Genomic DNA, 23,582 nt, shown 5'->3' with positions numbered 1-23,582 from the left:
AAAAGTTTAAAGTGGGGGGGAGGGGGGGGAGGGGGGAGGGACTTTTAAAAGTGGAATAAAAATGCTACTGTTTTTCTTCCCCCTACGTGTTACAGTCAATGGGATCTCAGGACAAAAAAAATCCTTCTTTTTATGCATATATAATTTTATATTATATATATAATTCTAAATTATCTCTACATAGAATTATATATATAAATGGATATATTGTTGTATATATGATATATTACCTAAACTTTCTTCTTCTCTCATAGCTGTGCAGGGTCCTGCATGAGAGAGCACAGATGCTGAACATGCTGTTAGATGCTACTGTAGTAAAGATCAATATATAAACTTAGCGTAATAAAGATAAATAAATTATCTGGGGGTGAGCATGGTTTTTAAACACTATAACACAATAGCAAAACAATGTTTTACAGTGGACAGCTGAAATATGTGATGTAAAATCACATCTAATCTAGGCTCTGTGCCAGATAGATGTAACCTTGGTGGTAATGGGAAATAACACAGATTACACAGTACAATTCTAGTACCATAGAAACAGTCCTGGAAATATGATCTTTTAAATTATTTTTTCTCTTTCTGGAGGGGGAAAAAATAACAAAAAAAAAAAAAGAAACAAACAAAACCCTACATAGAAAAGCTGGTTGCCTGTATGCCTTATACCAACCAAGCCTAATGACACTGGGGTTTATTTGACAGCAAAACCGCTGGAATAACTGAGGAAAACAAATAGTGTTTGAATCCACAACATTTAGTATTTCTTGTATGAAGGAGCTGGCTAAGTATTAGAGTAACTCAGATGCTAGCTCCACTTGCGTTTCTATATCAAATAATATCTTCTTGCCTTTAAAGGCAATCCCCTTCATTCCCCAGCTCTAGCCTGTTTGACCCATTAATCTGTTATGACACTGACCTTTGGCAATATTCTCAAACTTTGCTGTCCAGCTGTCAATTTATCATCTATATAGCTCCATTCTTTCGCTTGTGCTACTGTTTGACACTGGAAATGCTCCACACTAAAATCCAAACATCTATAACCTTATCTTTCTTCAGATCCCAACTTACAGCTCATCTTTCACAAAACCTACTCATGTCGTTACAGACCAATTCTTCTCTTTGCTACTTACCTCCAGCATCTTCCCTTGCATTAGCAACAGCAAACATGCTAGAAATTCATGAAAACCTGATTTCATTCTTCTTATTGTCTGCTGACTGAAATGAAAGAAAAAAATCAATTTTTTGATAATTCATTTTACTTTCATTTCTAGTCAGGCTGGCAAAAAATGAGAAGAAAGATGAAATTATTTAGAATTGGAAAAAAATGTTTGACCCTAGATGAAGTAATTCAAATAGTTTCTTAAACTTCATTTGTATTATAGTGGAATTGATTTTTATTTTTTTTATGAAACATTTTTATTTAGAAACAATATTTTCCAGCTTCTCCATTTTTCAAATAGTAAGTGCATATTTTCATTGACATGATTCAGTTTTTTTTTCATTTTCATCAAAAAGACTTGATAGGAAAAACTTCTCATACTCAGAAGCATAGGTGGAACAGACAACATTGCAATACTTCTTTGCTATGTTTATTTCTGTGCAAATTCAGTCTTCACATCGTGTGCTTTAATCTGGAAAGTTTTCTGGGCAATAACATCTCCATTTAGAGTGTGTACAACACCTGTCATAAAGAAATCTGGACTTCAGTACAGCCTTTCCGGATATATTCCAAAACAAATACCAGTAATGGGCGGAAATCACCTACCTATCCTGTTCTTTCCAGGTTTAGACTCAAAAGAGGTATCTCACAAGAACTACACTGAGCAGAAATATTCACATGAATAAAATAATGGTGTTTATATACCCAAGAGGAAGCACTTAAGGGTTGTTTAATGTAAAAGAACAAAACTATTAACAAGAGCATAAATATTGCCAAGAATCTTGGCAAGAGATAATATATTCCTTAAAGAATTTATCTATATCTATTATTGTAAACCTTTGGCAAGACAACTACAGAAAATTTAGCTAAGGTGTCAGCTTAAAGGTCTGAAAAGTGCTTGAGAAGCTTTGGATAGGAAAATTCACTATTTAGTATGCTTTAAATGGCTTTCAAAGCCAAACCCACTTGGTCACAAGTGTACTTGAGGAGTACTGAGTTGACTGCACATGTCTGCTGTTGGAAAATGTGCATAGAAGACAAAACAAAACATCCAGTCAAGGAGCCACCCACTATCTATCCATGCATCTAGTGCAGTCATTAAAAAATGGATAGTGTATGTATGGATGTGCATATATGTATATAGAATCATAAAGGTTGGAAAAGACCTTCAAGATTATCTGGTCCAACCATCAACCATATATTTTTATATGTGTGTGTACATATATCTCCTGGCATTTGGAGAGACAATATTCCCATTGTGTCAGGGCTTGCTACCAGAGGTCATATCTAGCCAAAGCCATTCATGCTCTGCTGTCCTTCATGGGCTGTATGTGGGAAATGATCACTATAGAGTTATCGTAGGCTTCTAGACGGATGGGTAGCTACTTTGGGCCATCATAGTCAAATTAACTATTTATGAAACAAAAGGTAATGGCATGGCATTAGACCTTCTATGTTCACCAACAAAAGTATATGATGTTCTGCTGACTCAGGACTCCCTAGCTCTATGGGAATGTCCTGTTCAGCAGCAGAAATGCTGGTGGAGAACAATGATCTCAAACTTCTGGCCTCCTTTCCGTTAAGATATACAGTGTCCTTTCTTAATATCACAAAAAGGACATGAAGTATATAAAGGACACAGGATATCATATAGAATAACTGCAGTAATTATTCCTAGCTCAAGCACAGAATGAAGTCATCCCGTTTCTTTTTCCCCCTCTCCCAATGCCCTCTCACCCGCAGCACTTCGTAGGTTTGGGACTATAATCAGCAATTCTATGTGAAAACTTATCATCTGATTAAGCACCGTTGGTTCAAGCTGATAGGAAGAATTGCCTAAAAATAAGGAATCAATTCTGAGTCAAGTGTTGTAATTTTAAAACCACTACTTAAAAGGTATACAGTAATGTAATTAGTCAGGGATGTAATTAGAAACACTCTGATGATGGTGGTTTGAGTGAATGACATTTCATGCTCAGTCCTGCATTTTGGAAATGCTACAACCTGATTCAGGTTCTGAAAATAACTTTTGCCTTGAACTTCTTACACTGTAGAACTGGAAAAAATAATCAGGAATCTCTCTGAGGTGACGTTCTCCCAACACTTCCCCAAAATGCCTTCTCTACAACACTGCTGTTGTACCATAGTCTTTATTCAGATGAAAAAGCAATTTCATGTGCCCCAGCTTCATGTCAGATTGAGTAAAGACTAATCAGACTTTCAATCTTGAAGACGCTCTTTAGGGCAGCGTGTTATACAGACACATTTAATAGATGTTCTGCTGATGTACTCTAACTGTTATATTTATTAGCATTAGGCTTCTTTCTCGATTCTGCCACATAAAATCTTGGCTTGTGTAAGTATTCAATTAAAAAGTTTCCATTTCCATGGAAAATGGCATTAATTATTTATTTTCTCAGCCATCTAGAGTAGAGCTTCAGTGTGAAGTTACCAACTTCTTAGCATGTAATCATGTATGCTGGATTGATGGTTAACTGTCCCTGTATGCAAATGCAAGTTAAACTGACTTAAACCATCCCAAAATGAAAGAAAATCAAACTTGACCAGTGTTGGCTTATTTATTTAACAGGGCAAGGGCAAACACCTGAAGAAATATTACGGTGCAACTTGTAAGACTCAACTTGTAAGACTTTTACATCTGAACAGTACCTTACAGCATAGACCAAGGAATGAAATACTTGGGCTAGAACTACCATTTGGATGAGGTTCAGAGATTTGTCTGTGGAATAGCCAAAAATTCAGGATTACTGCTATTTGCCTATTCTAGTGAGGGTACTCTTGCCAGATGTTTTAATCTCATTGTTTTTGTGGAAGAGTAATAAAGATGTTTTTTTCTAAGGGCGTAATAATAACAAAAAAGTTAATAATCATGAACAGAGAAATTTGAAATGGATATGAACAGAAGAGATTTCACTGAGGGTCAGTGTTATGGATGGTTGTTCATGAACTTTAGCAAGGAAAAATATATAGTTTGGGGTAGAAGTTCAGACTAAAACTGTAAAAACAGCTTCAAGTTTGGCAATATAGATCTGAAGTCCTTTGTGCATACAGTTATGAATCTGGAGTTTTATATTACATAAATTATATATGTAAATTTTATTTATATATTAATATTATTTAAATATTAAGAAACCAAAAGCAATCAAACAAAAAGGTCTTCTCAGTATATTTGAAAACTGTTCGTTCCAGGGGAAAGCAACTGATATATTTTTAATGGCCAGCTATTCAGAACCACCCTTATTCAGAAGCATGCATCATTTTGCTTCTGTGTACACTGATATTTTCAAGGTTGTATAACCTGTTCCTTTTCTTCTTCTTTTTTTTTTTTTTCTTCTGTGAAAGTTGGAAGGTTAGGTCTCTATAATTTGCAGAATCAAATGTTCTTTCACATAATCAGTGATGGATGGAACGTACAGATGTTTCATCATTTAATGCTTAGCTAAGCTCTATCCAGACTTTCTTCAGATTTCCTTATCTGTTACATACTATCCTGTGTATAAGTATTACTGATTTTTGCTATACTAAATCCTTTCCACTGAGTGACTTTCTTTAACAGTATTTCACGATCACTAATTATTCTCCCTATGGCATTCTGGTTTTAATTGTTTATCTTTGGTCTTCTGTTTTTGTTTCTTCGTGTTTGGAGGGGACATTTGGTATGGCAAGTTATTTCAGAATCAACCTATCATTGGGAGGTAGTATCAGCTAAATAACCTCCTATTTACTGCAGACTTGATATTTCTCATGGCTCAGCTGAGCGCAGTAAAGTGTTAAACAGCTGCCTTATGTTTGGCACAATGCAGTAAGCCCACAACTCCATGACACTGTACTCACTGTGAGAGAAGGACAGTAGCAGCAGACTGACTGAACATCAATGCCTTGGAGAAAAGCCTTGCATTGTACCCCATGACTTGTTTTCCTTGCTTGTGACATCTTGCAGATTTTTGTTTAAAATGTGCATAATTTTGTAGATACAGCACTTACAGACTCTAATCAGCAGTTAAGATAAAACAGTATTGCTTTTGTTCCCCTGCTAAAGCTCTTTTCATGCAGTGTCACTAGTTGCTCAACAGCTGCATTTATTCTGAGCATCTTGTACAGCCCATGCAGTCCACATCAAGAACGTTCCTCACTCATTTTTCCTACAACAAACACTTTCAAAATACTTTTTATCCCAGGTTTATGAACCAAGATTAATCCTGCGTTAATGTCTGTCCTTACTCATCCTGCAGCTATGCATGACCCCCCAAAACGTCAGAGCACAGCTCCCCCACTGTGCCATCATCCGCTCACTTTGCTGATGGCCCTGATTTGGCTAAAAAAAGCCCAAAATGTGAACACTGGAGGAGGAGGAGGTCAAACTGATCCCTAACAAGACAGTTCTGACAAAATCACGTAGGAGGATTTCTTTTCCTTTCAACCCTAGAGGCATATAAGTAGACCAAACCTAACAAGTGCCAGATATAAATCTGGTACAAATTGATCTCTTTTTAGTTGAATGGAGCAATGCAGCTTTCTACCATCTGATGCTTTGGCCCTTTGTTTCTCATTAGTAAGAAATAAATACATTTTTATAGATGGAGGAAAACCAAAACACATTAGCTCTGAAGGCCGTTCGTCAGTTCTTGTGCAACATCACTTGGATTAAGTTGGGAAAACTTAATTAAAAACATGAAATATAAATTTCTCTTGAGAAATTAAGTGCAGGTCACTTCTTTCTGTGTATGTGACTGATCCTCTTATTGCTGTTTGCTTTCTGCACTACTGTAAATTATCTAAACAAAACTGGATCTGTGGATTAGAACTACACTGTGCTGTTTACAGGAAAATAGTTTTGTGCTGCCCTTATAGCAGGGGGGCAGACAAGAGCTTGACATTTACCTCTGCTGTTTGCCAACAGCCAGCTGGTTTGACAGCATGTGTGTACTAACAGGAGAACTGGCACGAGCACAGCTTTAAGTAGCATGTGCTATCTCCTGCAACAAGGGGGTCAAAAACCTGGACACGGTGAAAGCTGGAGATACTTTAAGATTTTGAGAGCTATATATAGAAAATGTAGGACAGAAATCTGTAGAAAGAGACATCTTCATCACTACTTACGGAACAGCTTATTACACTTTATGCATAAAGAACTGAATATTGGGGTCCTCTTAACAAGAATTTGCCTAGAAAAGCTATACCTTGTCAATCTTAGGGTCTTGTAAGTAATTTTGAGTTGATTTTTGTAAATATACAGAGTCTAAGGCTGAAAACTTTTTCCCTCCCTGTTTAAATTTGTAGAGCAAAAAATTATGCTCACTATTGAGATTAGTACTGTTTTTTGTGGGGGCAAGAGTGTTTGCCCCGTAGCATCGTAGAAAAAAGAAGAGAAGAGAAGAGAAGAGAAGAGAAGAGAAAAGAAAAGAAAAGAAAAGAAAAGAAAAGAAAAGAAAAGAAAAGAAAAGAAAAGAAAAGAAAAGAAAGGAGTCTATAAGGTGTTTACTTGATTACAATTATAAGACCCAGCTCCCACGGTGGGATATCGCTGTACCCTAATACTTTGGTGCCTACGAAGCTCCCCCAGAGAACTCACTAAACCACCTGCATCTCTCTTACGCTGCACAAAGCACAAGCATCAAGGTTGCATCACAGGCTATTTGCAACCCGAGGCCACATGCAGCTCACAAGCATACCTTCAGATCACCTGAGGAACCTGATCTGACAGGTATGTTCCTGCACAGGATGGGTGGCACAAAAATCACTCACAGCCCCTTCCCTCCCAGTGAAGGGGCAGAGCCAAGCCACTAAGGGCCATCAGGAAGGTCTGGGACATCCAGGCTGTCTGATGGATTTCAAACCCACGGTTCCCGCTTCAAGGAGTGGGCACAAAGCTGGAAGAGCTGCCGTAACTGTTGAACTGCCTGTCAGCTGGACCTGTGCACGTGCACACAAAACCACATGGTCTGGGGATCTGTGGAGATGGGTTAAAAAAAAAAGAGGAACCTAATTTTGTAGCATTTGTCAGTCTTCAGGCTTGCTAAGTACACTGCAGGAGGTGAGGGGAAGAGGAGCAGTCCCCATTCCTGCTATTTGGCATGAGGAGTAAAGAAAATAGAATCCATTTGCTACCTGAGTCTACTGGTCTGTAGTCTGCTTTCCTTTAGCACCGGAAAGACTTTATTTCTAACTTGTATTTGGCTGACACTAAGATGGTTCTAGGTTGAATGTAAAGACAGGAAGGTTCAGAAGGCACATATGAGTCAACGTGCAGGAGGTCTGCATTACAGCGAGAAACAGCATCTTCCTCTCCCGTGCTGCAGTCCCAAGTCTAAGCACTCTGTTACCGTTGCACTGCTTCAGAAGAAAGGCTTTCAGTTTTACTTTAGGTTACATGTTGGTTCCAGATAGCTAGCATCTTATTTTTAATTTCCGCTACCCTATCGTGAGATAATTTTCCAAGTGTACATCATTAGGATCATTTACTTCAGTAATTTGGATAGACTCATTAAATTGCTTCCTTTTCGTCTTCACAAATGAACCATATTTAATGGCTGTATTACATAACGTACACCAGCCAGAACTGCTCTGAACTTTCTTGAGGGCAGTTTAGTTCTGTTCTACCACATTTATCTAAGCATCTAACTCTCATTTTTAAGATGCCAAATGTTCTTTCAATTACTATTCTGGTCACTTTTTGAGTTTCATTATAATTTATAATGATACAGTACTCAGAGAGAATCTGGAGATAAAACAGAGAGAGATTAGGCAATTTTTCAAGTGATATCTGCTGTCACCTTATAAAGAAAAGGAAAGATTGTTATAAAAACGGCATATTCGAATATATTGGAATATCTAAACGTTCACTTACTAAGAAAATGTTCTTTCACAAACATACTGTTTGCATATAAAGTTACAGAAAACTCTGGGTGGGAGAAGTGAGATGCATAATAACATGGTAGTATTAAAGCATATATGCTCTGGATGTTATAATTTCAGCTCAGATCTGACATCCATGCAGCTATAACTCAACTGCCTTGTAATTTACATCCTTATAATCCCCTGCAACTAATAAAAGGTACGCCAATTAAGATCTTAACTGAACAAACGGAGGATCTTGTGGTAACAACCTTTGCTCACTCCTTCTCTTTTTACCACCATTATTAGCATGAGGTGCTTCGTTATGGCCAGACCAGATCGTGCTGTTCCTTTGTTCCTGCAAAATCTTGCCTTGTGGGCAGCAACCTGGCAGCCTCCCTGTCATCGGAGGCTCCCTGGCGTTCCTGTAATGTGATGGAGGGAGTTTCATATGGAGGCAGAGCAAAGAGCCAGTATACATCATCATCACACTTCAGCAGCACTGAAGACAGAAAGAGTTCAGGATATTTTGTCATTAACATAAATAAAAGTGGGTATAGTATATATTATTATACACTATAAAAGACACGCACAATATGTTCGGCCACTCAACAAATAATGAAAGTATATATTCACTACATTAAGGCAGCATAATTAATATTCTAAACGTCTCATGGCCTGACACCCACGTTTATTTTTTAAAAATGCTCATCTTTTGTGATTGTTTGCATGCCTTTTCCTTAAAAAAATTAGTAAGCTTTTAAAAACGTGTTTACAGAGTTGAATAAATCACAGATTTTAACTACACAGACAGCTTTTTACCGTAGGTCAAGAAAGTGTATCAGTAATGAACAGCTTGAGCACCATTCATGTGATGGCCTGTACTGACCATCTACTTTTGGAGTATCAGATGCTGAATAGTAAGCTTTTTTTTTTTCCTTTCCACACTTACACATTTTTTTATTTGCTGTTATGATGGGTATATTTCTGACTGGGCTCCTTCATATGTGTCCATTGCTAGTGTAGCAATTACAGAAATGCTCGGTACTCATGTCCTTCTTACCACTATGTAAATTTATACCTGCTGAGTGTTTAAACAAGTTGTGGAGAAACCAGGTCAGCGTGCATAACACATCTCAGACCTGAGTGAATGAATGCAGGATGGCTCTCAGTGATAGCAGAAGGCTTCTTTGGAAATAGGAGTTCACAGAGTCAATTTACCTGTATATTCCCAGGACGTGCTGCCATGTTTGAGTTAGCGAAGATAGATGTATAATAGAAAGCATCTGATGCATGCTGCTTTTTGGTGCACAGTACAAATAGTTTAACAACAGACACACCTAAATGCATGTGCCAACAATATATCATCCTCAAGCCAAATGTCTTTTAACAGAGCCAGAGCCCTCACATAAAGCACTTGTTTTCTCATCAGCTTTATAAAAAAAAAAAAAAAAACTTGACCAGGAGCACTTTCCCTTTTCCTTTCTATTACTCAGAGCTCTCCCAAAACACATGCATTTATACCTGCTGGCAGGAAAAAACACACTGAAGCTTTAAAATAAAAGCATAAAATAAATATATATTGCTCCTTGCAAGTCAACTACAGAAAGTCCTATTACTGTTGTGTGTGTGGGGTGGGGAGCGGAGGTAGCTAGAGTTTGAATACTTGAATATTTTGTAATAAGAATCATTTTTCATAGCACTACGTAAGAGCTCATACACAGTTATATGGGATCATCCTCCTCTTGCATTCCCAGCTGCTTAACGTCTCTGAGCCATCTCTGAGGTTTGGAGAGGAAAAGACCAAGAAAGAAGTCTGCACTGTACCCCTTCAAGCAGAATGCCTTTCAACATGTGCTGAAAAAATGCAGATAACTCCAGCTTCTGCAGTTCCTCAGCTCATCAATCTTAAATCAGCTCTTTTCTGCCTGCTTTTTCAGTATGTTACAGCCTCTGACTGTGTCTCCCTTCTTCAATATGCACTCGTAATTTTGTTCCTTTCTTTGGGACCTTCTCTTTTCCTTGTTTGTTAGCAACTTCAGAGAACCAAAAATATGATGCTATTAATCAAACTATTTGTAATTTCTTGGCAGAATTCAAGCAAACCTTGCTGCCCTGTTGTAGTACTTGAATCACATTTTGAGTGTGTCATAAACCAACACAGATCTCAGCCAGTCTTAGGAGATACAATCAACAGACATCCAAAAAAAACCCTTTGCTTTAAAACCTAGGATTAACACATGTATGTAGGACACACCTGGGTTAATTTCAGGGAGGTATATCTATAAATTTTAAACACCTTTAACAGTAATTTATCTAGTTTATTGCCTCACACAAGTATACTCTATCTTTTGAAGCTCTGTCTCCAACCTGTAATTCTTACACTCTAATCTCAAAAAAAACTAAAGCCAGGAAATACCTGCTCCTTTCTATACTTTTTGAATGTGAGGACCCAATTCCCAGTTTGGTAAATCCTTTTCTGCATAGAAACTCTAGGTCAACTTCATCCTGTTGTATATGAATGGATGCAGAAAGACACATTTCCTTTACTCTTGATGTAATCTCAATCTGCTCACACTTGCAGTGGCCTACTGGCACCAATATTAAACGAGTTCCTTCTTTAAGATTTCATCAATAAAATCTGTGAGATAAATCTGTGCTGTTTTTATGTCTGTACCTTTAAGAGGCCACCTGTTTCTTATTTACAGAGGAGCAGATGCAATTCCCTGCTTCCATTTGGATTTCACATGGCATTGTGCTACTGGAACAAAACCTAGGACTGTTGGTGTTTTCTGGCAATGATCTCTGTCTACGCCATTGACTTGAGAAACCACTAGAAACCATTTTGTCAACGTTAAATATCTTTTATTTTTCAGTCTCTTGTTATACAGAGCAGTAAGGAAAGTCAGTTAAGCTAACAATACTGTATGTAATGACATCACTCATTTATAAGACTAAAGCTATGTTTATGTGGGTTTATGATTATGCAGATGTATGTTAAAGCATTTGAAATTAGCCCTCATCTTGACTTTGATGAATATGGAAAATTAGAGCATTGAGAAAAGGCCTGGAAATTTTTCCCAAAAGGAAATATAACTTTGTTTTGACAAGAATGACTTCATCTTGACATATTTATAATACAAAATAAAGCTAAAATAGAAATATTTGTAGGAACTGTCATAGCAACCTGTTTTGATTTAATTTGCCAAAATTCCATTATGGAAATCCACTGTTTTTAGAAAATGCCTCATACAATTTGCATGAAGAAATCTTTAAATGGAATGGAACCTAGTACCCTGTCATAGTAATTTCCAAAATAGGATAGCAGTAGTCTTTTTTTCCCCACCACCTACTGTTGCAAGTCCTATGATCATTATAATTTGCTAGATGTTTGTTCCATACTTTTGAACAGGTTCATTAATTTAACGAAATATCATTGTTTTCCTTCTGTTTTTAAGGGATGCTTTGTTCAACTGTCATTGAAAATGCAGAATGCTTTGAAAACGTAAATATTCCTGCAGCATCGTTCCCACTTGAGGTGTGCTTTACGTAATGCAGGTAAGGCCTTACATAACTCTTGACCTGATTGATCAAGAGGTACAGCCATCTTGAGAAGTAATATGCTGCATAATTCAACTTGCACGTGGATAGCATTTCTGATACAGAAATCACATTTTTTATTGAAATGTAGCACACTCATTTTACACGGGGCATTCTACACCCTTCTTTCGCAATTAACAGGTCCACGTGGATTTTTGGAAAGCCACCTTCTTTCTGTTTGAAACTACATCCACCTACAGACTAGAAATGAATGAGCCTGCTGACAGATAATTGCCTGTCTTCCTAAGCCTATGTGATTTATTTGCACTGGTCATGTCGAACAGGCAAACACAAAAAGGAATTCTTTATATCATTCTTTAACTGTCACTGAAAAGTGAGGACAGGGTAAAAGGGTGTGAGATACTTCAGGTTTACTTCTTATGATTTATGCATCTATTTTTAATCAAAAAAACTGAATTCCACATTGCTGTATTGCTACTGTAGATGATAATAGCTTTCCTAGCTGATCTTCGTGTACTTCATGAAAAAATACCTGAACTTTTATGAAAGTTAATTAAAAAGAAATAGACTCAGTAAATTAGGTTAAAAGATCCATTAAGATGCAAGCAAATGTAAGCTTAGAACGGATTAGTCACAACCAGTAGCAGTTCTTGTCAGTGGCTTTCTCTATTTTTTTCCTCAATTTTTCTCCTCTTTTTTACTTATAGCTGCTGGTCCTGCAGAAAAATCAACTTTCTGACATTTCCAGGTTTCATCAAGGCTTGAAGGAAAAGACTAGAATCATCCATAGCCTTTTCATTAGTGATACAGACTACTAACAGTCTTATTAACTTTCTTCAGTCTATGTCTTAGTTATAAGTCTCTTGTGCATTTCTGCAGGTGTAAATGGAGAGATGCATCATCTTGGGCTTCTGTCAATAGAAAAATAAATAAATTAGAAACTTTACATACTTTAGGATAAGGGAGATATTTTCTGTAATCATCACTGTGTCTAAAACAAATCTTGACTCTATCTCCTCGTGGTTTTGTGCCCACAAGATAGAAAATATATAACAGCATTTCTTCTGATAAAAAGCGTTTAGCAAGTAATATATCACATGTATCTGTTTTAAATCTTAATTAAATACTGAGAATCTTCAAAGTAGTGCAAACCAGACATTATAAGCAAACAAAGGTTAAAAAAAACCACTTCTTGTTTCTTGTAGAACAACAGTTCTACAGCTAGTTATCTCCAGATTACCAAGACGCAATGTTGGATATAGATATTCTTTGTCATGTTTTGTCTACTAAAAGTCTCATAAAGACAACACGAGTTTGTCTAATAGGGCCTGAGTAAGAATCAAAATTTAGCCCAATACTTTTAAAGGACATTGCAGAGAAGGGCTATGATTCAGGAGAAGAATCCCATTTTCACATGGATGAGCAAGTATCAGACAGACTTCCATCCCACCTTATATGTAGAGACAGCACAGCAGGATGCAATGATTGAAAGAGCAGAAGGTTGAGGACAGTCATTTCCCTGAAGTGAAGCAAGTCCACTGGCTGTTTTCTTAAATGGAGGAATACTTACTGAACCACATTTGGAAGCCATGGCAGCACAGAACAACCCTTCTGTTCCTCAGACTGAAAATTGTGAAGGGAATGATTCTTCCTCTGTGGCAGTTATTAGGGTTCAGATATTAATCTTTCTCCCTAAGCTTTTCTTTGGTAAGGAAAAGAAAGGGACTGAGCAGTGCCAGAGGAACTTCAGCTAGCTCTGCAGAGGAATGAGCCAAAAATACTTCCTGCAATTTTTATCTGTGCACTTTCTGCCTAGGTCCTCTAACACCTTCTGTCCTCTCTCTCAGAAGCTCAGCCCAGCTCTCTCCTTTGGTCTCTCTCGCTCGTCCTGTTGTTCTCCCACATAGGCAAGGCACCTGAACACATTCTCTGTGTATATATGTGCTATGTTGTCCTACAGCTTGCAACATAATTGTTTATCTCTGGTGAGTTTCACTAATTGAAATCCCCAGCAAGAAAAAAAATATATTCTGGCATTGCATAGGATTCAGTCCTGGCCAGTTTTCCTGCTGCTTTGAAGCAGTGTGCAAACATAAGAAAATAGAGCTTGTTTTGCAAGGAGCTAACAACATCAGCAGCACAAGACATGAGGTGTTTACAAACAACAGATGGGAAACAGCTAGAGGGTGGTGGTCAACGTGAAAAGCAGCGCTCTCTGCCTAAGAGCTGCTTGCTCAAGGTTTCTGTAGGAGCCAAGAGCTTTAAGGGAAGACAGAAAAAACATTTTTTCTCTTATATGTATAATTAACACATCTTATATGTAGCTTTAAGGAAGTAAAGTTGGTCATTCAAGGAGGCTTGAAGACCTGAAGAGTTACATTTTCCTGGTTCCATTTCTTTTCCTAGCTGCTACCACTGTCTAGACAGGTTACATGAATCATTTTATAAGCAAGAGATTTTATGGCATTTGAATTGTTTACAGCACATTCTCTGAACAGACACAAGATTTCTAAACCTTTCTTTCCCTAAGCCACTTTGAAATACGAAGAGGTACTGTACCTATCACACATTGTCCTGTCGTGCAATTAAAGGATGAGAGAGACCTCCACAAACACACACTCCTGCTCTGCTAACAGGTGGTATCAAATGAAGTTCAAAATAAAATGTTAACAGAATTTAAAATCTATTCCTGTGGTTTTGAGAAGTAAACATTTAAAGAAAAGACCTTATAATAGTCTCCAATGGTGGTCATAAATCTAGCGCGCATTATTCCAACAGGAGCAAAGAGCAGATTTCTTTCTTGTATTTCTTTTGAATTTTTCAAGTCAGCTTTCTGAAAGGAGCAAAGGCAGTTGCACAATCCTCTCCAGCATAAAAAAGTGCATAGCCATACCCCTTGTGTTTTGTTTTTTTCCTAAACAAACTGCATCTGCTACTTGCCTCCTTGTTACTTCAGTGATACAAGTCAGGGTAAGTCCCTGGATGCTCTTACTGACAGATTCTTTTGAGCCAGAGAAAACAGTCAAAAGGGAAGGCAGAAGGCATGGCAGGCCAGAGACTCTTAGTGGCAGCACCCACCTTGCAGATGACTCTTCATACAGAATCCAATTTAAATGACCTGCAGGATGTGGAGGTTTTACTTCTGCTTATTGTGCAGCTCATACTAACGTGTGGCACAGCAGCATGCTGCTGCAGAGAAGAAACAAGAAATATTTGTGATCCAGTGTTCGAGCAAATGTGCCAAAAATGACATACCTACCCAAAAAGTACCCACATGTGTTTGGGGGTGGTGAATGATTTTAGTCATTCGCTCTATATTTATGTGTACTCAATCAAGTCTGAAAGGTAATGTCTCATTAATACAAGGTACTGAAATATCTCTCAGAGCTGCTGACAATCTCCCTTCAGCATAGGCAGGCAACAATCTACTTTAAAGAAACAATCTATTACTTAGTTTGTCTATAAAGATAACCGAGCCTAAAAGCAGCTTAAAGCATTCCAAGTTCCACCTGTAGCTTTCAAGTCTGCTCGAGTTGCATGTTTCATCAGGGCACGTTTCACTTGAGCAAAATAATCTTTTTGTCTGCCTTGCTAATCAAACTGCACAGTAATCCTGATGGTTTGATGACGTCTCTTTTCTATATGTAGCTGAATGCTGGCAGTGGGAGATCCCATGGCAGTTGCAAGTGTTTGTTAGGAGCTGTCAGTCGGCCTCCCTTGGCTTGTAAGAGCTGCGTTCATTTACAGAGCAGCTTTGCAGCTTGCTCCAGTTTTTAGTAAACAGTGGTAACAAACTCAGTTTTCTTCCTTTTCTTAGAGGCAATTAACAGTGATAAAAGAGGAGGGTAGTTTCAAAATGCAGTTAAGAGCCCAAAGGAAAAAAAATGTTTAGAAAGTGGACGTGCCTTCTTTTCAGGACCATGACAAAAAAGTTCATACGGTTCTTCCAGATCTTCAGATTTCTTTATCACATTCTGGCAGACCTCTTAGCAACAGTCCAGCAATCCATGCCTTCTGTCTTAGGTAAAAATAATCTGGGCTAGGTAAGTAATCTGATTTATTTCTTAAAATGGCACACTTCAAACTGAAACATGCACAGATAGTTGAACGAATCCTTTGGTTCAAATTTACAAGAGATATTTGCAGCTTAGTTACTGCTGAAGGAAAGAGGTTCTAGCATTTTTCATAACCATGCTTATTTACTATTTGTGGTTCTTACATGTATACTATAGCTCATGCTCAGTTTAGTCAAATGCCTGGAGATACATTTAGCTGACGTTCAATTAGCGATGCAAGGCACTGTGATAAAGCAGTAGATAATTTACTATATTCTATTTGGCAACCTTGCTTGTTTCCATTAATATTTACAATAGGCTAGCCACTTACTGCCCCTATCTAGGAGAATTAGCAATCTAAAAGACAGAGTACAGAAATGAAGGCAAGAAACAGGTCTGCAGGTAAAGTTTTCCTAACATCACATGGCTCAATTTGGTACGATAGGAAAGACAGTAGCAGTACCTAGAAAAGTAGTTTGCAACCTGAACGCCTCCTAAAGACAAAAAGGAAAGACCTAGCTTACAGCAACAATTTACACATCATCATCAAGGGCAGGCCAGCCTAGCATGATCTCTGTTTATACATGCAGAACTGGTTGTGTGTCAGTCTTAGATGATACTGGAAGAAGGTTAAAGTAATTCAAAGTATTTCTGTATAATACTGACGTACATCTGTTACATGGCTGTACCAAGCATGTAAGCCATAATGAATCTGATCAGATTTAAATCCATATCTCAGTAAGTTCGTGCCTAAGAATTTTTCTTCCCTGCTGCAGACTCTCCCATGGACTCTGTTGTTGTGTCTTGATAAACGGAATACAGGTTCCAGTTCAGGTCCCTTCCTCATTTATTGGAAAAATGAATGTACAGCCTGACAATACCTTTCTCAGGATGGTGAGAAGGGAATAAAACCTACTGATGACTACTGCCTCTACCTGAGGGCAGACAGATAGCCGTAGAGGTTCCTTTTCGGGCTGAGGCAGAGAAATCATTTTGGCAAATCCCCTCCAAGCCTAAAACAGGCAAGAAGAGGAAAAAGGAAGGCCTCATCTTGCTCCCTTCCTTGTTGCCTGTTGGTTCATGTAGAAGCTGAGGAGGCATATGGACACCCCAAGAAGCGCAGAGGAACAAGAGCACAGCAGCGGGAGTCATGCTGCCTCAAAATGGCCAGGTCCCTCCAGGAACACCATCTCTGTGGGGATGCTCGCCACCAGGACTTGTAGGACGCCAGGCACAGTGACACCGGATCAGGACGGGGACAGCACATGTCCCCCATGTCCCACACAGGAGAAACTGAAGAAGGTGTTGCAGGGTGGCAAAACCAGCTTAAACTCGGTACAATTGGCAACACTAGTGAAGAAGGAAAGAGAAAGAAGAGCAATGCTTTGTGGAGATGGACAAAACCTGGTATTTGGTGTGGTGAATGCAGGGCTGAGCGACACACGTGTAGCAAGAAGGCTGTATGAAAAGGTTTTTATAGTTTAGGAGAAAAGGAGAGGTGAAGTTCTTGCTGTCCATCCTGGATGTACAATGACAACCATCCTCTCCCTGCCTTTCAAAGGTACCTGGAGCGGGGCAGGGCCATGTTACACCCAAACCCCCCCAGCCCCGCTTCTCCCCCGGCTCTGCCCAGCAGGTGCCCCCCTTCAGAGCTCCCAACGCCCTCCTTGGGGGGCCGAGGCCGACATTCCCCCGCCTCGACTCCACCAGATGGCCAGCCGCCCGGCCTCCCCCATCCCCTCCCGCAACCCTTTAACCAGCTTCAGAGGCCGATCCTCCCCGTTATCCCCCGGCCACCCTCCCCGTTGTCCCTCTGTCACCCTCCCCGTCGCCCCCCCGCCATCCTCCCCACCGCCCACCTGCGCCTCGCCCTCCCCCTGCCGGCCTCCCTCGGGCGCCTCCCTCCCCTCACACCCCCAGCCCCGTGCCTCCTCCTCCGTCCTCCTCCTCCTCCTCCATCCTCCCCCCGTCCCTCCCTCCTTCCCTCACGCCGTCTCCATACCCACAGCCTCGGCGCCCCCCGAGCGGCGGAGCCCGGCGCGGCCTCCCGCTGGAGGCAGCAGCGGAGGCGCAGGCGCGCAGCCTCCACCCCGAGTGGCTGCCGCGGGGAGGCCGGCGGCGGCTCCCGGGTCCTCCCCGGAGCCGAGCGGGAGGCGGGGGCCGTGTGAGGGAGCCGAGCCGCGCATCCAGCCCGGCGGTGGCCGTCGCTGCTGGGGAGGAGGTGGAGAAGGAGGAGGTGGAGGAGGAGGAGGAGGAGGAAGAGGAGGCGGCGAGAGGTTCTCCCACCCCCACCCACCGAGCTGAGGTGAGGCCAGGGCAAAGCATCCTTTCTTCCCCTCATCCCTTCCTCCTTTTCATCCTTCCCCCCCCCCCCCCCCCCGAGCTCCTTTCATCCTCCTTTCCCTATCCCTATCCTCCTTCCCCCTTATCTCGCTTTCCCCTCATCCTTCCTGGTCCTCCTTTCCTTTCTTCTCTCCTTAGCCACCTTTCTCCACTCCTCCCCATCCCCCAGACTCCTTCTCCCCATCCCCACGTTTCACACCCACCAGAAATAATGCTTCCTTCCTTCCTTTCTTATTTTTAACGAGCATTTTTAATTTTTGGAGAGGGAAAAGAGCCGGGGAGAGCCGGTGGCAGACAGAGATAATCCCCCCTTCTTTAAAGAACGGATTCGAATTAATGCTCGTTCGGTGCTGCGCGTATGACGGGGAGAGGGGGATTATATTTAGGGAAGAAAAGAAAGGGTCAAAGGTGTGTTGCTTTACTTCGCCATCTATTTACCTAGCGTCACTTCGAGGTTAAATCCAGCTCCGTGTTAAGAGCAATTTATTATTATTCTCCTTTCTTCAGGCGTCAGAGATCTCCTCCTGCCTTTTATCCTGGTGCGTCCCCATCGTGCGCGGCCACCGCCGTGCTCCTCACGCCTGAGGGTCGGCGGGGAGGGGGCGGTGGTCGCCGGCCTCCGCTCCATCCCTGCCCTCTAGGCCTGTCGAAGCCCCGCTGGCTCCGCTGGGTGACCCGGAGCTCCCGTCGGAGGAAAGTTTGCAGGGCGTAAGAGGCGGCTTTGTCCGTCCGTGGAGCGGGGCTGGGGGTGATGAAAAAAAGCTTGGCGGATTTTGGCGACGAGGCGGCGGTCCCTCGAAGCATTGGGAGGCTGATGGAGTGGAAGAAGTTTTGCTTGGAGGCGGCAGTGGGGAGTAGTGAGGCTCTGTCCCTGCTGACAGACCTTGTTTGTGCTGTGGCAGTGCCCGGGGAAGTAACTTCAACGTATTTCATCCCGAGGAGTGTGTAGCATGCACCTGCTCCTCTGTGGGGTGAAGGGCTGGATGTGCTCCCTGGTGCCGGGCCGGCGGCGCGATGCCAGCTTGCTTTTGGAGGTGTCACTGGTGATTTTCGGCGTGGTTCGGTGGTTTCGTGCCTCCTCAGCTGTGCAGTGGTACATCTCTGTGGTAGTTAGCGTGTTTCAGGCAATTTCAGCCTTTTCAGGCTTCTGTTTGCTGAGCTAGAAGTTTGTTTGTGGTTCGTGGGGATAAACATTTGGAAGCCACTGTTATTGTGGCAAACTACAGCAGCCGATTGAATAGCAAAACTGTCAGCCCTAACAATGTGAACCCCTGCATGTTCTCCTCTACCTTGGCATGTATTCCCTAAGAAATGTTGATTCTGTTAACTTGTCAAGATTGCAGTGACTGCGGTGTGTACTGGAGCACAAGGTGGAGAAGTAGCATCAATAGGAGCAGCCTCAAATGCTGCTGGTGCACACAACAGAGCCGGCTGGCTTTGTGGCTCTTGCAGTGCTTCTCCTTTTCTCTTTTACCTATTGTTTCCATGATTAATATTATGTATTGTAGCAAGCTCCTTGTACTCCAGGTCAAAGAGAATTCTTTCTAGAAGAGAAGAAGTACTGCCCTGGATGGTGAACTTTCGCACTTAACTGTGTAAAGCTTTGTTTAAATACTGCTGCAGAAATCCCCTCAGCAGTAGGTAAGGTAGCTGTAATGCCATCAGTGGGCTCTGCTGGTGACAAAAGCCTCAACAGGAAAGCTCTCATGTCACTTGAGCCCTGCATGGAAATGCAACCCTAATTTATGCAGATTTTTGAAAGCACTTTTTTAATATTAATGCCAAACATGCATGCTACTACTGAAACGCCTTTGAAACTGAAAACCTGGAGTATTCATAGACCGTGACTTTAAAGCCAAAGGAAGCAATTAGATCTTCTACTCTGACCTCTTGACTGTTATAGTCAATTGGATTTTATCCAGTTACTTCTGAGTGCAATAACTTGCATTTGGCTGAAACACATTTGCCAGGAAAAAATGGAATTTTGATCGGAAGACGGTAAGAGGTGGGGAACCCGCTGCTTGTTAAGTTATTTGGCTCCGGTTCCCGGTCGCTGGTTGCTGCTGTGCCTTTCTCCTCTGTGCTAAAGAACTCAAAGTATTTTCTTACCATGGATGTGTTTATCTGCTAGAATCTTGTAATCTCTCTCTTTTCTGTTTGAAAAAAAACAGACTAATTTTTTTTTTTTTAATTTGTCATTACAAGCATTTTCGTTACTAGTCAATTGCTGTGGCTTTTTTTTTTTTTTTTTTTCCAAATCCACTTTTTCAACATTTTTGTGAAAATGTGAGCTGGGTGCAGCATGCCAATGCCTTGTCTCAGGAGTGTTGTGTGAGTTTAAATATTACCTCGCTAGCATTACTCTTCTGTTTATAGATCACATTTACATATTAACCCTTTGGCTGCAGCACTGTAGTTTAGTCTCATTTTTACTGCTAACGTTCACCCTCAGAAACCCTTGGCAGGACTGTTTCTTTCCAGAAGAGTGTAAAGTAGAGCACGTTTCTTGGTTGTAGCTTTGTAACTTTGGATGTCGCTTTATTTAAGAGTTTTTTTCCTAGCATATGTTGAGTATACCAAACACTCCTGCCTGCTTTTTGCAACTGATTTATTTCAGTTGTGTAGCATTCTATCAATCTATAACTTGTGCATTTTTTTTTTTTGTCCTAAGTGATCATGTCTACTTATAAGCAATTGAAAAAGTGTTTCATGGTAGTGGCTCCACGTTTGGGGAATTCCTTTGGGGAGTTACGTTGTAATGCATTCTTGAAAGCTATTTCTTTATGAGATGTCCCTTAAACGGGTTAAGAAGTGGTTACTGGGTGCTGTTTTGTAATCAGACTACCACAGAATACCATACCAAGTGCCATAAAAGTTTATACATGCATACTGATGGTCAGGTTTTTTATTATTGTGCTCAGGACTGCCATCATTCTAACCTGGCTATAGCTATAAACACTGTCTCACTGTTTTTTTTTTTTTTTTTTTTTTTTTTTTTTTTTTTATAGAGCATGGTTGTAACATTAGCATTCTTTCATGCTTCTGGAATTTCCCCGGTATTTTCAGACCTATTAAAAATCTGTATCGGTGGGGCAGACATCTCCTCAGACACTTCTGAGGGAACCTTTCTCCATGGTGACCCTTTTTGGTCTTGCTGACCAAAACCGTTGCAGAGTGATGCTGTTTTAACATTGTTCATGTAACGGACTGAAGAAGTAATTCATCATTCCCACAAGACACAAGGAAGTCATCTCATTTCTTTCCCAATGCAGAGCTACTTACTGAATGCATCTGACCTTTCTGCACTATTAGTGTAGATTGTCTTCCCTGTTCAGTAGCACACCTTTGTCAGGGCTGAGATGCCTTTTGTTCTTACAAAGCCCCCTGCTATTTTTCCCTTCTGCCAAGAAGTGTTTTCAGCCTCAGCCATCAATTTTTACGTTTACTGATTCAAGAACTATCTGTGATCTCTTAAAACTCTTCTTCTTGCTATGTATGGTTTCTTCTAACAGCATTTAATGAAATGTATTTTGTTGCCAAATTAGAGTAGTTATGACAATGCCTTCTAGGTATTACATGCTGTTTTGCTGTTTGAACATGTGAGTATGGGATTTTTTTTTCCTCTGTATAATGACACAGGTATACAAGTTACTGTATTTCAGGGCAAAGTAGGCTTTTGATTTTAATATAGCATGTTTCAGGACTTGGCTAAAGGAAGCTAAGATATTTATTTATTTCCTCCATCCTTTTTTCATAGCCAGTACAAAAGATAGGACATACTTTGGTATCAGATATAATAAAGTACAATAAATGTGTAGTTGAAAATGTGCAGGGCATGTATGGAGGAGTAAAGAAGAGCAACGTGAACCTGATAGTAATTACACTAGCATACTTGGCCATAACTCATTTGGGGTTCAGGTTTGTAGTAATTGTCCCCCCAAAAACACTAATTTGGTGTAAGATGCAAGAAGAAGGTATAATAAGAACAGATTGGAGGGGACAACAGAAGTCACAAAAATGCTATATTTTAGAGGCTAGCTAAGGGCTGCTGCTTGACTAACATAAACCTGTTTGTTTATTTTGTATCAACACAGCATTTGTTATGCTTTCTTGAGGAATTCCATACACTTCAGTGTTTATCAGTTCGCCAGCAACTTTTCCAAGGGAGGGCTTCCAAAGTGTCGGGCTTCTGCAGGAAGCTGAGTTGTCGAGACTCCAGCCCCTCTGTGGGGTTCCCTTACTGATGGGTAAGAGCCGCCAGCTGTATCAACTGTGCTAGGAACATGAGTGTTGTCAAACTGCTGCTGAGTCTAGAAGACCTTGAACATTGTTGGAAAATAACTGTGTTAATATTTTAACATAAAAGAGACAAAAGTGGCTAATGCTGCAGTAACAAATTAGTTGAAGACACAGCAAAGGGCAGAAGCTAGGTTTTGGCATACTAAAAGAAGTGGTTAACTAAGATTAACTAAGTTAGTCTTGTATTCCAGCTTATTGTCTTACAGGAATTCAGAATTTTCAGAATCCAGAATATTTTCAGAATTACACGGAGTTGCTTGTGACTGTTTTTGGTTTCCTGGAATTTGAAGCAGCAATCCTGGATTTCTTTTTGTGTTATTATATGGGTATACTTTACTGATCTGTATCAATTGCTGTTACCAAAAAGCTTATCCATTGAATGTTTTCTAAATACATCTCAAAGAGTGCTAACAGTACTTTATTGTATTGAATCTTCAGTTGGGCAGGCTCAGCGCTCTACACTCCACTTTCTGGATAAAAGCAATACATTGCTTATAAATGTAAAATGCTCATAAATGGTTTCCTATAAATTGCTTATGAATGGTTTCCTCAACATCATGCATGAGCCAAAAAGAGAGTCCTAAACTATCTGCTTCCAAATGATGGTTGTATACCGGAAGGCATTCTTGAAAGTTTTTAAATGGTAGAGTAGGTTGAAGTCATGTCTAAATAACAGAAGATTTCCTGCTCTTGGAAATGAAATTTTTGAGACCATCATTTATCACTACAGAAAGTCAGGGTTTTTATGTTATGGAAAATTACCATGCTTTGGAACGGTGTTTTCCTTTGGGTTGGAACAAGCAGGTGAAGTTTAGAATTTCCAGCAAAACGGTTTTTTTTCCCCCACACGGGGAAAAGCATACCTTTCTTTGAAGTATTTAACTTTGCTAAATCAGCATTTCCTGACAGCGTTTTCTCCTTTGGAATATTTTTTGGCTAGCTACACTCTTCAGTTGCATCACCCATTGCGTTAGTGTTCTAGTACTGAGAACAGTGGAGGACCATTTTCAATGCTGCAACAACAGTGCTTAAGTCTGTGTTTTCAACAGAGACTTAAGTAGTTAGAATTATTTGGTTAAGGGAAGCTGAATCCTGTAACACAGGAAGAACAGCTCAGAGTTTTCATTTGGGAGGTAAGAAAAATAGTATTTTTTGTGGTTACACAAAAGAATTTCTGTATTCAGTATATTTTAAAGTTAGTTTTTAAATAATCCAATCTGTTGTTATCACTGGTGTAGTAATTACTACTTAACATTTCGCTCTGCGGTGTCCTTGTCCTTTTCTGTGAAGCTATGTATTTTCAAAACAAG

At 40.2% G+C, this 23,582-nt stretch overlaps 1 protein-coding gene and 1 long non-coding RNA gene across 3 annotated transcripts in view; one reads left to right on the top strand and one right to left on the bottom strand.

Annotated features, from left to right (window-relative positions):
* Positions 1-10,866: 10,866 nt before the first annotated feature.
* LOC121069201 lies at positions 10,867-17,757 on the bottom strand. Its single transcript, XR_005819331.1, has 3 exons — positions 17,633-17,757; positions 14,654-14,764; positions 10,867-12,486 (listed from the first exon to the last, which is right to left on the bottom strand). It is a non-coding gene; the product is annotated as an uncharacterized LOC121069201 (long non-coding RNA).
* A 69-nt stretch (positions 17,758-17,826) lies between these two features.
* CTNNA2 (catenin alpha 2) overlaps positions 17,827-23,582 on the top strand; it is a 478,287-nt gene continuing 472,531 nt past the window's right edge. Inside the window, exon 1 of one of the 2 annotated variants that reach the window (XM_040555118.1) lies at positions 17,827-17,935. The gene's annotated coding sequence lies outside the window, so the exon portion shown is untranslated. Of the gene's footprint in view, positions 17,936-18,121; positions 18,382-23,582 lie in introns of those variants that run through there. The other variant, XM_040555119.1, reaches the window with a different exon arrangement.

The sequence above is a fragment of the Cygnus olor genome, chromosome 4, assembly GCF_009769625.2.
Source record: "Cygnus olor isolate bCygOlo1 chromosome 4, bCygOlo1.pri.v2, whole genome shotgun sequence".
NCBI lineage: Eukaryota > Metazoa > Chordata > Aves > Anseriformes > Anatidae > Cygnus > Cygnus olor.
The sequence above is the reverse complement of the archived record's forward strand: the minus strand, read 5'-3'. Positions and strand labels throughout refer to the sequence as shown.